Source organism: Mastomys coucha, unplaced genomic scaffold (assembly GCF_008632895.1).
Source record: "Mastomys coucha isolate ucsf_1 unplaced genomic scaffold, UCSF_Mcou_1 pScaffold7, whole genome shotgun sequence".
NCBI classification, from domain to species: domain Eukaryota; kingdom Metazoa; phylum Chordata; class Mammalia; order Rodentia; family Muridae; genus Mastomys; species Mastomys coucha.
The window spans coordinates 100366222-100378431 of NW_022196913.1; the positions used below are offsets into that span (position 1 = coordinate 100366222).

Sequence of the window (12210 nt, forward strand, 5' to 3'; positions counted from 1 at the left end):
TCCCAGAACTGGACATTGCTCTAGACCCAGGATAAGCCTTAAGGCCTTGCTCTAGTTCGAGGTTCCAGGGACCATTTCTTTCTTAGACTGCATGTAGTTGCTTAGAATGGAGAAGGGCAGCAGCTCAGCAGTTGGTAGAGATCTCAGTCTTCTTAAAGATTATTGAATTGATTCTGGTTCAGGTTATGGAATAACCCAGGCAAGTCTCCAACCTGTCGGAGTAGGAGGAGCTTGACCAGGTAGTTCCTAGGACATGGGACTATGGGTACCGAAAAGATAGCTATCTGGTTTTGTCCATGAAAGGGGTATTGTGTGGGGCATGGGGGTGAGGATTGAAAACATGTCCTTTTTTATTTTACCTTCGCTTGTATTGTGAAATAACTTTTACATTTTGTAAGGCAACAAAATGTCCTTTGGGTGAATAGCCAATGCCCTGGGACCTTAGTTTGTGACTCCGTGTTTGTCTTTCATAGATCACCACTGACTAGAGCTAGGAATGAGGGAAGCTTCTTTGACTCATTAGGTTTTGAAAGCAGAACAAGTATTTTCAAGGAAGCAAGGAATGCAGAGTCAGCTTGGAAGTCATCACAAGATGCCCTGAGATCTAGAAGGAGGGTGTCGCTTGCTTTCTTTTATAGATGAGATCTAGGCCTGGGAAACTCAGCTCCTACCGACTGGTCCCCAAGCCTACCTCAGTGTTGCCAGTGGCTCCCCAGGCTTTAGCATTTACAACTGCAAGGAACAGATAGTTCATCCTCCTTGCTTTTTCTGTCACTCGTGTTTCTTAGAGGAACGTGCATGCATGTGTGTCTGTGTGCACATCTCTCTTTTTTTTTCATTTACTCCATAGTGCTTAATAGTTTTTTTTTTTTTCTAAATTCTATACACTCCTCTTCTTTTGATCCATTTCCTCTTTTAATTTCTACGTCTGCCTTTAGTCAGGTCATAGAACTTCTTTTTCCCTGATTCCAAACTCTTGAACTACTCTTTTTTTTTTTTAAAGATTTATTTATTTATTATATGTAAGTACGCTGTAGCTGTCTTCAGACACACCAGAAGAGGGCATCAGATCTCATTATAGATGGTTGTGAGCCACCATGTGGTTGTTGGGATTTGAACTCAGGACCTTCAGAAGAGCAGTCAGTGCTCTTAACCGCTGAGCCATCTCTCCAGCCCTGAACTACTCTTTTTAGTTCCCTTCCTCCTTACCTTACATCTGTCTGTCTGTCCATCCATGAAAGCTGCTGCCCATATAGATGCTGGCATATGAGGCCAAATCTGAAGGGCCTGTCTTTAGGTGCTTTGTCTAAGTAGACAAGGGAAGACTCCAGAAGGGGTCCCCTGGCACTGGCTGTGGGGTATATAGGAGAGCTATTAAGGCAGGAAGGGGTCCCCTGTCACTGGCTTCTGCTGCTGGCTCTGGGGTATATAGGCAAGCCATTAAGGTAGGTAGTGAACCATTGAGCTACTGGATCTTCTTCTGCTTCCTGGGAACTTCTAGGACCATCATTGGCTATTTAACCCTTCTGTCCCATTCCATCATTAGTTTGGACCTTGGTCTGAAAGTAGGAGGGTGTGTTCTGGTATAAGGCTGGTGAGATGGGTGAGGGGACCCTCAAGAGCCTGTATGGCATCTTATTTCTTAGGCAGAGGGAGAGCAGACTTTGAACATTGTTGCAAATCTAAAGCCTTCTTCAAAGAGGACGTCAGACTTTGGGCCCTTCTGCCCAGAGAAAACTGAGCCCAAATGAATCACAGAGTATAAGGCTTCCAGACACAACAGAAGAGGCTGCCGTGTCCCTTCCTTTCCAGACAAGATGACTTGGTTTGAGTGCTGTACCTGCCCACCATTTTCATCTTAGTGAGAGTGCTTGTGATAGCCATGAGATCCATAGAGTATCTATCATAGTAAGCATAGGGATGTTCCTAAGTGCATATTGGCACATTGAGTTTGGACTTCAGCATCTGACACCCTTCGAATCTCTCTCACTACACTGGTGAGTCAGGAAAGCTCTGGCTCCTTTTTTTCGGGGGAAGGGGTATTTCGGTCTTCCTTTTATGGACATTAGTAGGAGTAAAATGAGCTATGCCATGCAAAACAACTCTAAATGGTTCCTGGCACATATGAAGTGGTTAGCCAAAAACACGTGCACACGCTCATGCACATGCATGCTCACACACATGCATAGGGACACACATTCGCATACATTGTCTCCCCCCCACCCCCCACCAACTCAACATCTTCCTACAAAAGCCTCAAAATTTTTAGTATTTTTATTGCTTAAATCTTGCGAACCTAGCCAGTGACTTATAAATAACTACTGAATAAATAAAAGAATATGAAATCTGTCTTAGATATGACCCCCAGGCTCACTCAGTCTCAGGAGCAGAGAAGCAAAGTAACTGACCCAGCTCCTTGCAGACAAGTCTGGACCTAGCCTATGTACTCATCTAAATCATTAATAGGTCACCGTTGAAAGGAAAGCAAGCAAAGCTGAGCACCTTGCCTCAGTATGAGACCCAGCAAATGTAACACAGCCACTATTGCTGACCCCAGACATGTCTCTGTCGCCCACCTCCCAACTTTGGGTCTGTGTTATCAACATGAAATGCACAATCTTACTGACAGGGCAACAAGGCTTTGAGATGGCAAATAGAAAATACCAAGTGTGGTGTATTTGCAACTGTGCTTGTAATTCTTATTGTATTCTGGGAAACCCAGTTAGGTTAACGGGTCCTTACTTGTCATTCTTATCTTTGTGCTTCCTGGTGGTAGGGATGAAGAGTCTCATTCATCACCACATCCACACCTTCTAACACAATTCTTGGTATGTACTTGATACACATTGTAAGGTGCATGAATGAATGGCATAAATGAAGTAACAGGCAGGCTGAGCATGGTGTTGAAAGGCTACCCTGGCTAGTTATCTGGTTTCCGGGGGGTCTTATCCCCTCTTGTCAGATTCGGGTCCAGGACAACGGTTCTATTGTTCATAGATAGCATAGCCTATCTGAATGTCTCCATGGGCAGCCCTCTGTCACACCCCTGAGCTCTTGCCCTATCTCCAGCCCCACCTGGACCCCTTGCTGCCACCCGTTCGGTGGGCCTGAGGAAAGCTTTTATGTGGCCGGCATGACTGCTCCTTGATCTCTCTTTAACCCTGTGTAAAAATTCATGGAAGAGTGCATCCGAGTCTCCTTCGCTTTCTGCAGTTGCAGGAGGCCTAGACAATAGCTTACATAACTCCTCAGTGTGGCTGTCAAACTTCCAGCTTGATCTCAAATATGGATGTTGTCTGACAGGTCCATTTTTATTCCTCTTTGCCATGGGATAAACTGAGGTCCCCAATGACATGACGGTAGTCAAAGAGCTTGAGATTAGAACCAGCCATCTACCCTGACCCATCTTAGTAGATTTTTCCGTAAGTGACCCACCCACGACTTGTTTCTCCCTTCTTAATTTTCTCCCTTCCAAATGGACCAAAGAGAGATTCTACAAGTGTGATAATTCAGGGTGGTTTTGAGTCAGTTGTTAACAATGTCTTGTATCCATCATGTATCTGGAGGAATATGTCCTCCAGGTTACCTGAAAGATGTCTTGGGTACGGTCACCCCTAAGGAACTGAAGTAGCTCCTGTGGATTGCCTAGCAGAGTGCTGGGTAACTTCCCTCTTCAGTTTTATTAGCTGTGGCTATTAAATTGGGACCTCTTTATAAAATGAAATGCTAGATAGCTATTTAAAAGAATCAGCTGGAAAGAAAACTATACGATTTATACATATACTAATTAGTTCCATTTAGACTTAGACAATGCATATATATAATAATACCATATTATATATACCATATACCATGAATACGTGTGACTTTTGCCAGTTAAAATTGTTCAATTGTAGTTACTAAAGGGTCTGTGAAGCAATGCAGAACATTGTTGAAATAATCCCTGCAAAGAACAGCATCAACCTTAGCCTTGATGACTTTTCTTTTTTAAAGTAGGGTATAAAACAGCAGAGTGTGAGGGGGACTTACAGCCACGGTGCTCCCCATCAGCCATGCCATCTACTGCAGACATAAGTACCCCTGTCATGTTCTGTTATCTCTGTCTCTTTGCTGACCTGTCAGTTACTCCTAGTTCACCAATTGTGTCATGAAGTTAAGTCTAGCACTGCTTACAGATACAGTGATATCACCAGGGCCAAGCCAGATAGACATGTGATAGATTGTCCAGGGATATGAATGAATGAATGAATGAATGAATGAATGAATAGAGAAGAGATAATTTCCCCACAATTTTCTTCTACCTTCCACTCCTTGAGTGCATGAAGCCAGTATCTAAGTCCCACTCTCCTTTCTTCCCCTTCTGGTCCCGTCCCTGACCCCTCTTCCTCTCCTTGATTATCTTGACTCAACAAGGCTTTCTCATCCTCCCCAGGCTTCGGAGAAATCAGGAGCAGTGAATGATTGAAATGGACCTTTGAGATTACAGTGTGGAACTGACATTGCCAGTTAAGTCCGGGCAGATCTTAATTGATTAATTTAGTCATTGAAGCAGAGACAACCTAGAAGCTGGGATCAGCCTCCCCATCTGACAGTGTGCTGGTGAGTCAGACCTGTTGGGGTTTGAGTCTGAGCTCTGGGTATGGCTGCCTGGGTGACCTTGGCCATGTTACTTACCCTTGTTGAATCTCAATTTCCTGATCTGCGAAAGAAAACTAAAATGCATCTTTGGAGGTCCTGGTAAGGATGAGCCGTGATAACACTGGTGCAAATGCCCTTTAGAGACAGCAGGAGGTAAATGTGCTTGTTGTGCGTGGAGTAGAGAAGGTTGCTGTCATTCTCGGCGAGGAATCCCAAGGCCAGGTCAGAAGAGGTTATAATTTGGTTCTTCTGTTTGATGCACTTCTCAGACCGCCCAGGGTTTGCAGCTTAAGCACGTAAATTATCCTGCTCTAGCAGGCCCTGTGTTCTGTAGTGAGCCATATGTTGGAGGAGATAGAGATCCTTATCTGACAGAGTAATATTACCCAGCAAGGGATGACATTTCTTATCAGAGGCTCTGAGGAGTCAGAGATAGGAGCTTTTCTTTTCAATGGCTGCCAGACCTCTATGTCCTGGGCTGGCACAGTAGGTGGGAAGGGCTTGTTGCCCAGAAGTGGACAGCTGATGCTGTTGCAGGCATCAGCTGGCCTTCATCTCATATAACAACCAGGCCTGATAGGCTGCCTTGTCAAAAGTGGGTCCTTTAAAGATTTTTGCATTTTGGATGCTCTGATAGAGACTAGGCGAAGGGGAGTGAGGAAGGAAGAAGGGAAATGTTGTAAGGGTGCAGGCCAACATTGGGTGGAGGCGGAGCCCCAGCCTTTGTCAGGCTTCCCCTTCTAGGAACACACAGGCAGTCCCCTGCTGGGTGGGCAAAGCCTGTGTTTCTATGCTATGGCTCTGTAGGGTAGGGTATGTCTGTCCCTACTAAAACCAAGCTGTTAGAGAACTCCTATGCTCCTTCTAAGTCAGCTTCCTAGAGGTCTCTGCCTTGAGCCTTGTCCTGGACGTTGAGTTGTGTGGATGCATCCACAGGGTGGCTGAACCATGGAGTTTTTTGCCTTCTTTTGGAAGGACAGAATTAGAGTTTCTTCCTCTGACCCGCTACTCGTCCTTTCCTAATTCAGGCAGTATCTACACAGAAGGTCTTAGCTTTTAAACCTGCCATCCCTTGTGTTATTTGCCAAGTGGACCTCTTAAAGCCTCAGTTTCTTTGTCTATACCATGACAAAGTGATGTCAGATCTATTTCTCCCATGACTAACTTTGAGGGTCTCCGTTCCAAGGCCATGACTTTCTGAAGGAAAGAGATCTTTTCTGAGGAAAAGCTCACTGCAGATGTTGGTACCATCATGGACCTAGTTGACTGCATGCTTTGTGAGTGTGACTTGAATTATAGGCACATGATCAGGGTTCTTTCCTTGCTGATTTTTGGGAAGTCTTGTCCTGTCCAGCACTGCTCTCAAGTAATAATCTTGCTTCATCAAAAGGAAAGAGAAGTGGTTTTCTGTCTTCCGGGACCCCTTCCCATCAGCAGTTTCTCCCTCTGCTTCTTTCCTGGTAGCCCCACATCTCTGTTTCCATCTGTCTCTTCTCTCTCCGATCTTGGACCTTATCTTGGGGCTTTGGGTTTTCTTGTCATACTCAATCTTGACATCTCTCATATCCCTTCTCAATGACCAAGCCCAGATAGTGAAAACCTAAGTTTAACTATGCCCTTCTTCAACTTAAATACAGTCAGCATCTCTCTGTCAGCTTCAGGATTATAATCACACCTCTTGATATAGTATTCCCATCAACATCTCCCCTTCCATGAAGCCAGCCTCGTCACCTTTGACCCTCCCATCCTTCACCCCATGTCAGGGGTCAGTCCTCAAAACCAGGTGTCACTTCCTGTGTTTTCGACTCCAAATTCTTCTTGACCTGTGCGATCCGATCCTATTATTTTGCATGTATGCCTCTGGAGCCTGTGGCTCCACTGAGTCCACCTTCACCTCACATGGCTGGTTATGTGGCTGTGAGTTTTGTATGCATGTGTCTTTGTGCTATTAGTTAGTGTCCTTTTATTTCAACTTGAAGGGCTTTCTTTAACATTTCTTCAAGACAGGCCTTGTGATATGTAACCCCATCCCAACTTTTATTTGTCTCTCATAGAGAGCTTTCAGATATTTGATTGATAGTTACATTCTTTTAGTATCATCTCACTTTTAATTTTTAGGATTTTTGCTGATAAAATCTACAGATATTCTGAATGACAGTTCACTTGTATATGACAACTTAGAATTCTGTTACTGTTTTCTGACGTCTATGTCTTTGGCTTCTGAGACTTTGATTACAATGTGTCTTAGTAAACATCTCTTCACTGTAACCAGATTGGGGTTCTGTGGGACTCAGTGTGATGTTTATTTCCCTTTCTGTTTATGAAATGTTTTCTATGATTTTTTTTTCTTTAAACAATGGTTTTCAGCCCCTCCTCTGTTTTACTTGATGCTGTACTAGAAAGTTTCTGCACTCCATTCATTGTTTTGCATCCAACTAATTTGAAATGACCTGTCTCTGAACTCACTCATTACTTTTTCTAGTTGGTCAAGTACGCTGTGGAAGTTACCAATGGAATGGTTTTCAGTTTAGTAATTGTATATTGGTGTCAAGATTTCTACTTGATTTTTCCTTTAATGTTTTTGATCTTCGTTTCCTTTTGTTGGTGTGCTCTTTTCTGATGCCATATAATAGTGGGCCTTTGGGGTTCACAGAACTTCTTCGAGACACTTATTTTGAATTTTCTGTCAGGCAGTTTGTGGATATCCATTTCTTTGAGATTTGTTTTTTTAATCATTTCCCCGACTATGTTGATGAGAATCCATTTTAAGAAGGAAGTACTCTTATCTTTATAGATTAACATTAGCAAAGAAAGTCACCCGTGGGCCAGCCCATTCAGAATTTGGGTGGGCTGGCTGGTAAAGTCTATGGGTAAAGTTACTGCTGGAACTCTAACTATGATAGGATACTCTGGTGCCTAGATAACTGAGTAGGTGGGCCTGCATCTTGGGTTGTGGGAGCCATTCTGGAGCCTGGAGTTGTTTGGATAGATTCAGAGTGTAGGTTTCTGTGGCTAAGCCTAATGCCTGGGTCAATAAGCAGAGTTTAAGATCTAAATCCATGAGTGCAAGCTAAATCCCAAGTCTGTGAGAGTTGATTCTACACTGAAGTTCACCAGGGTATTTTCATTAATGATAACTTAAAACCTGGATTTGTAGAAATTAGCCCGGTAATGGAGTTCATTAAGGTAGGCTTGATGTTGGGGGTCTATGGCAGACTCAGGGTTCTTTCTTCTCCTCCCAATGAAGACAACTCTTTCCAGGGTTATGAGGACAAGTGCTGATATGAGACAGTATAAAGTTATCCCATATGAAATGTAAAAGACATTTGAAGTCTGTCTTCTTATTTGCTGTTCTACCCAGATGCTGTAATCCTTCACTTGGATTCCTTAGCCCTTGTGGCTGAATGATGATAAAATTGATCTTCCTGTGATGAACAGATGCTGAAGTTCCTATTCATCTTGCTGCTGCTGCTTTTGTTTCGCTCCTGTCTTCCTCCATTATGTTTAAACAATTTGAAGGATAAAGTCAGTCTTGACTACTGCAGTCATAGCAACCAAATAAAACATGATAGCCCTGTTTTTATTCTATGTGCTGGGAACTACTGTAAATTCTTCCTTCTCACCGAATTATTTTACCCCCTTCGACTGCCACAGTACGGTTAATATTGTAGCACTCATTTTTCAGACGAAGTGTCTTTGGGAGAGAGGTTAACTGCTGTGTTCCATCCTCCAGTCTAAATGAGAAATGGTAAAAGCAAGATTCAGAAGCTCAAGTTGGCTCTGGTCAGCCCTCTTTACGATGTTCTAGTGACAGTCAGCAGCAGCTACTTTGCAAGTAGCTGATCTATGAATCAAAGGACTACTGTCCCATCTCTCTCTCAGTCTGGGCACTGGGTGTACAGATGCCAGCCTGACAAAACATAAGGGAGTAGAGTTTAGGAATCTAGCAGACCTGAGTTGAACTGCCGGGTTCTTTAGCTGGTGGTTGTGAGCAAGCTAACTTCACTGAGCCTTGGCCAATGTGGAAACAATGCTATTTATCCTGTATAGGATGTTTATGACTGTCATAAACTGGCTAGAGGTGTTTCCATGTTTAAATAAAATGGTACCATAGTGTTCTCAGGTAAGAATAGATGGAAGGGAGAAAGCTGCCAGGGATAGCATGACCTTTATTCAGGTTGACAGGTAGAAGGAATAGGGTCCAGTTGCTGTTGGACTCAGAGGGGAGTCCCTGCACTTTGGTTCAGCCTTAGGGTGTCATTACCTTAAGTCCTAGTAGCCACTGACTTTCTTTGTAGGAGCGAGTTATGTAGAGATTTTGGTGATTCCTGACCCACGCCACAGTATTGAAAGTCTCTGGGGATTTTGGCTTCTGTGGTCGTTCTGAGTATACAGACACGGGGTGCTTTCTCACATCGAGATACCGCTGCCTCCCACCCTTGGCTTTCCCGCCCTGTGAGCTTTCTAAAGAGGCCCCAGAGATGGCTTCTGATCCTTTCCAGGAAATCCAACTAGGTGCTCTGAAATGCAGTTTCTCAGTAAGGCTTGCTTCCGGGGATTACTTCACTCCAGTCCTCCGTTCTCTCTCTAGCTGCCTTCCAGTGTTCAGGCACATCTCTGCTTCTGACCATGACTCTGTCTCTTCCTCAACTCTTCTACACCTCATTACCTCATTCTGGCCTCCAGTTGTCAAAGGAACCGAGGTGCTGGCCTCTTCTAAACCAGCCTGCCTTAGCAGCAGATTCAGCCCCTGGAGATGGGGAAGAAGCACATTTGGCCCTGTTAGAGCCACGGAGAGCTGACTCAGCCTGGATGTCGGACTTGCTGTACAATCATCCCTGGAAAGTCACGGAACCTTCTTGGCCCCAGGCCTGGAAGGGAGACTGTGGCCTCCCTAAAAGCAACAGTTCAAGCTGGCTGCCTTTCCATTGGCTTGCTCCCTCTTGGAGTATTATTGTTCCTTTGCTTCTGAGAGTCTTTGCCGCCCAGAGCAATGCACCCTGCGCAGACGCAGTGACATTTAGTGTCATAGCGATTTAACTCTACTCATTAGCAGACGTAAACTCTTAGCCATCCTTCTAAATCTCCCTACTTGCCTTCTGTCTTAGCTTCTTTTCCTATTGCTTTGGTTAAAAAATATATATATACTCGGACAAAACTAATTTAGTAGAAGAGAGCATTTATTTCAGCACACAGTTCAAGGTTACAGTCCGTCCAAGTAGGGAAGTCACAGCAATGAGAACTTGAGGCCACAGCTGGTCACATTATATCCAGAGTCAAGAAATAGAGAGTGGTGAAGCTTCTGTCCACTTTGTCGTTCCTTCTTTTCATGCAGTCCATGCTTCTAAGCCGAGAGTGCTCCTCACAGTAGATCGATCAATGAACCTCAATTAATCCAGTCAAGATAATGCCCTTGTGTATACCCAGAAACCTATTTCCTGGGCTATTCTAGGTCTCGTGAAGGTGACAAAACTGACCATCCTTGTGCCGGGCAGTGTGACGCACGCCTTTAACCCCAGCCCGTGAGAGGCAGAGACAGGCAGATTTCTGAGTTCAAAGCCAGCCTGGTCTACAGAGTGAGCTCCAGGACAGCCAGGGCTACACAGAGAAACCCTGTATCGAAAAACAGAAAGAAAAAAAAAAAAGGCTGACTATCACAGCTTCTAATGCTAGTTCGCTTATATACTAGTAGTATGATTTAGGTGAAATTATAATTGATTTCGTTCTAGCTTCCTCATCTGTAATGTGGGATATTGAAGGTACTGATTGTCTGTGGTAGCTTGAACTGATGCTTGCAATATGCAGCACCCCTCCCCCCCATAAAACTGTATTCATACCTTTTCCATGATGGCATAGTATGTTTGGACACACTGTTCTTTCATTCCTTGAGTTTGGACTTGGCCATGTGACTTCTTGTGCTCTAAGGGAAATATGGTCTTATCGCCTGATTGGAGAATGGAATGTGTGAAAGCTTTCTCTTCTAACTGTCCCGGTCACAGTAAGAAGGGGCCTTTGGTGATGGAGTGTAATACAGAAGCAGAACCACCTTTCCACAAGCCCTGCTTACATCACCTAACGCCTAGTTGACCAGCTGACAGGAGGGCGAAGAATAAACGTTTGTTATCATATGTCCTTGAATTTCTTGTTCCCCTGTTCCCACCTCCCTAGTGTCGGGAATTACAGATGTGTACCAGGATGCTCAGTTATTTGGTTCTGGAGATTAAGCTCAGAGCTCTGTGCATAATAAGGAAACACCCTACTGAACAAATTACATCCCTAGCCATTCCCTGTTCCTTTCCTTGAAGCCCCTTCTGATCGTAACTGGCCACTGGAATCATCTAGAATCATCTCCTTATTATAAACGAATCGACAGCTTTAGTTCAGTTTGCTTCCTAAATACCCGTTTGCCATGTAATCTAATATTCCCAGGTTTGAGGGATTAGATCATGGGCACTGTTAGGTGGCTTTTATTTTACCTTCAACAACCCACACTGGACACACACACAATACTATATTTCTATCAATTCACCCTGGTTTTATAAGCCGTAACATTTTATCTCTGACAGGAAAATGAGGTGGAGTGCCCTCTGATGATCCCCTCCATCCCCCAACCTCCTCTTTCGAAGGATTTGTTTTACTGGAAAGATCACTGCTGGGAAACAGGTATGGTCTTTTGCCTGACAGGGACTGCAAGCCGTGGGTTTATGAGAGAGAACAAAGTAGTATTAGACTTTTCGGTGCCTTTGATGCAGAGCAGAGATTCTCAGATTGATGATAATTATCATGAGTAATTGTGATGGGTGTCATGTTGCTTCGGATGTCCCTTGACAGGTAGAACTCTACCACATTAGCAACTATCTGAGCTGCCTCAGAGGGACCACAAGGCAAGGCCAGGACAGCCAACTTCTATCTCTCCGTGCAGATCTGGCTCTGTCCTTGCAGCCAGAAGCCCCTCTGATCTTCCCACACACATGGATTCCAGGGAAAAAAGAAACCTCCTGGCCTGACTGATACCACTCTGAAGGAAATAGCTGAGTTTTGTGGGGCAAGAAAACAAAAGCCAGCAAGCCCTGTGGCTGGTCTGCATTTTGCTGAGTAGCTAAGCTATAGCACAAAAGACTACATTCAGATTTGGGGCGAGGATGTGAATTCTGGAGTGCTGTGTGAACCACTCATGGGTGGTTTTACAACATAGGATAGTTGGTATGTGTAGGAAAAGGAAAAGAATCAGGACCTAGGGGTTTCCAGGCTTGTGGGGTTCCATCGTGGGCCTACGGTATTGCCACCAGAAAGTAGACAGATATATTTGTGCTCTGGTAGCTAGATACCTGTCTTTCTAGCTGCTTTCTGCTATTGATCAGTAAGTGCCCTTAGGCTTAGCTTTCGTTTCTTCCATGCCTGAGGGCTTCTCACTTGGGATGTTGGGGTTATAATATAACAGCATTACAGTAGAGGTTGCATAAGAAATAACTGAAAGATGTGGGGGGGGGGTTGGGGGATGTCCATGATTGCATTTATGTGAATATAAATGTGCATTTGTATACATCATATATATATATATATATATATATA

General features: G+C 44.2%; 1 long non-coding RNA gene across 8 annotated transcripts in view; it reads left to right on the forward strand.

Moving 5' to 3' along the window:
- Positions 1 to 12210, forward strand: part of LOC116082619 — a 214574-nt gene that overhangs the window by 183190 nt on the left and 19174 nt on the right. For 6 of the 8 annotated variants that reach the window (XR_004115366.1, XR_004115370.1, XR_004115368.1 and 3 more), the window contains 2 exons: positions 4433 to 4599; positions 11205 to 11301. This is a non-coding gene — a long non-coding RNA (uncharacterized LOC116082619). The remainder of the gene's footprint in view (positions 1 to 4432; positions 4600 to 11204; positions 11302 to 12210) is intronic. The other 2 variants (XR_004115369.1, XR_004115371.1) reach the window with 1 other exon arrangement.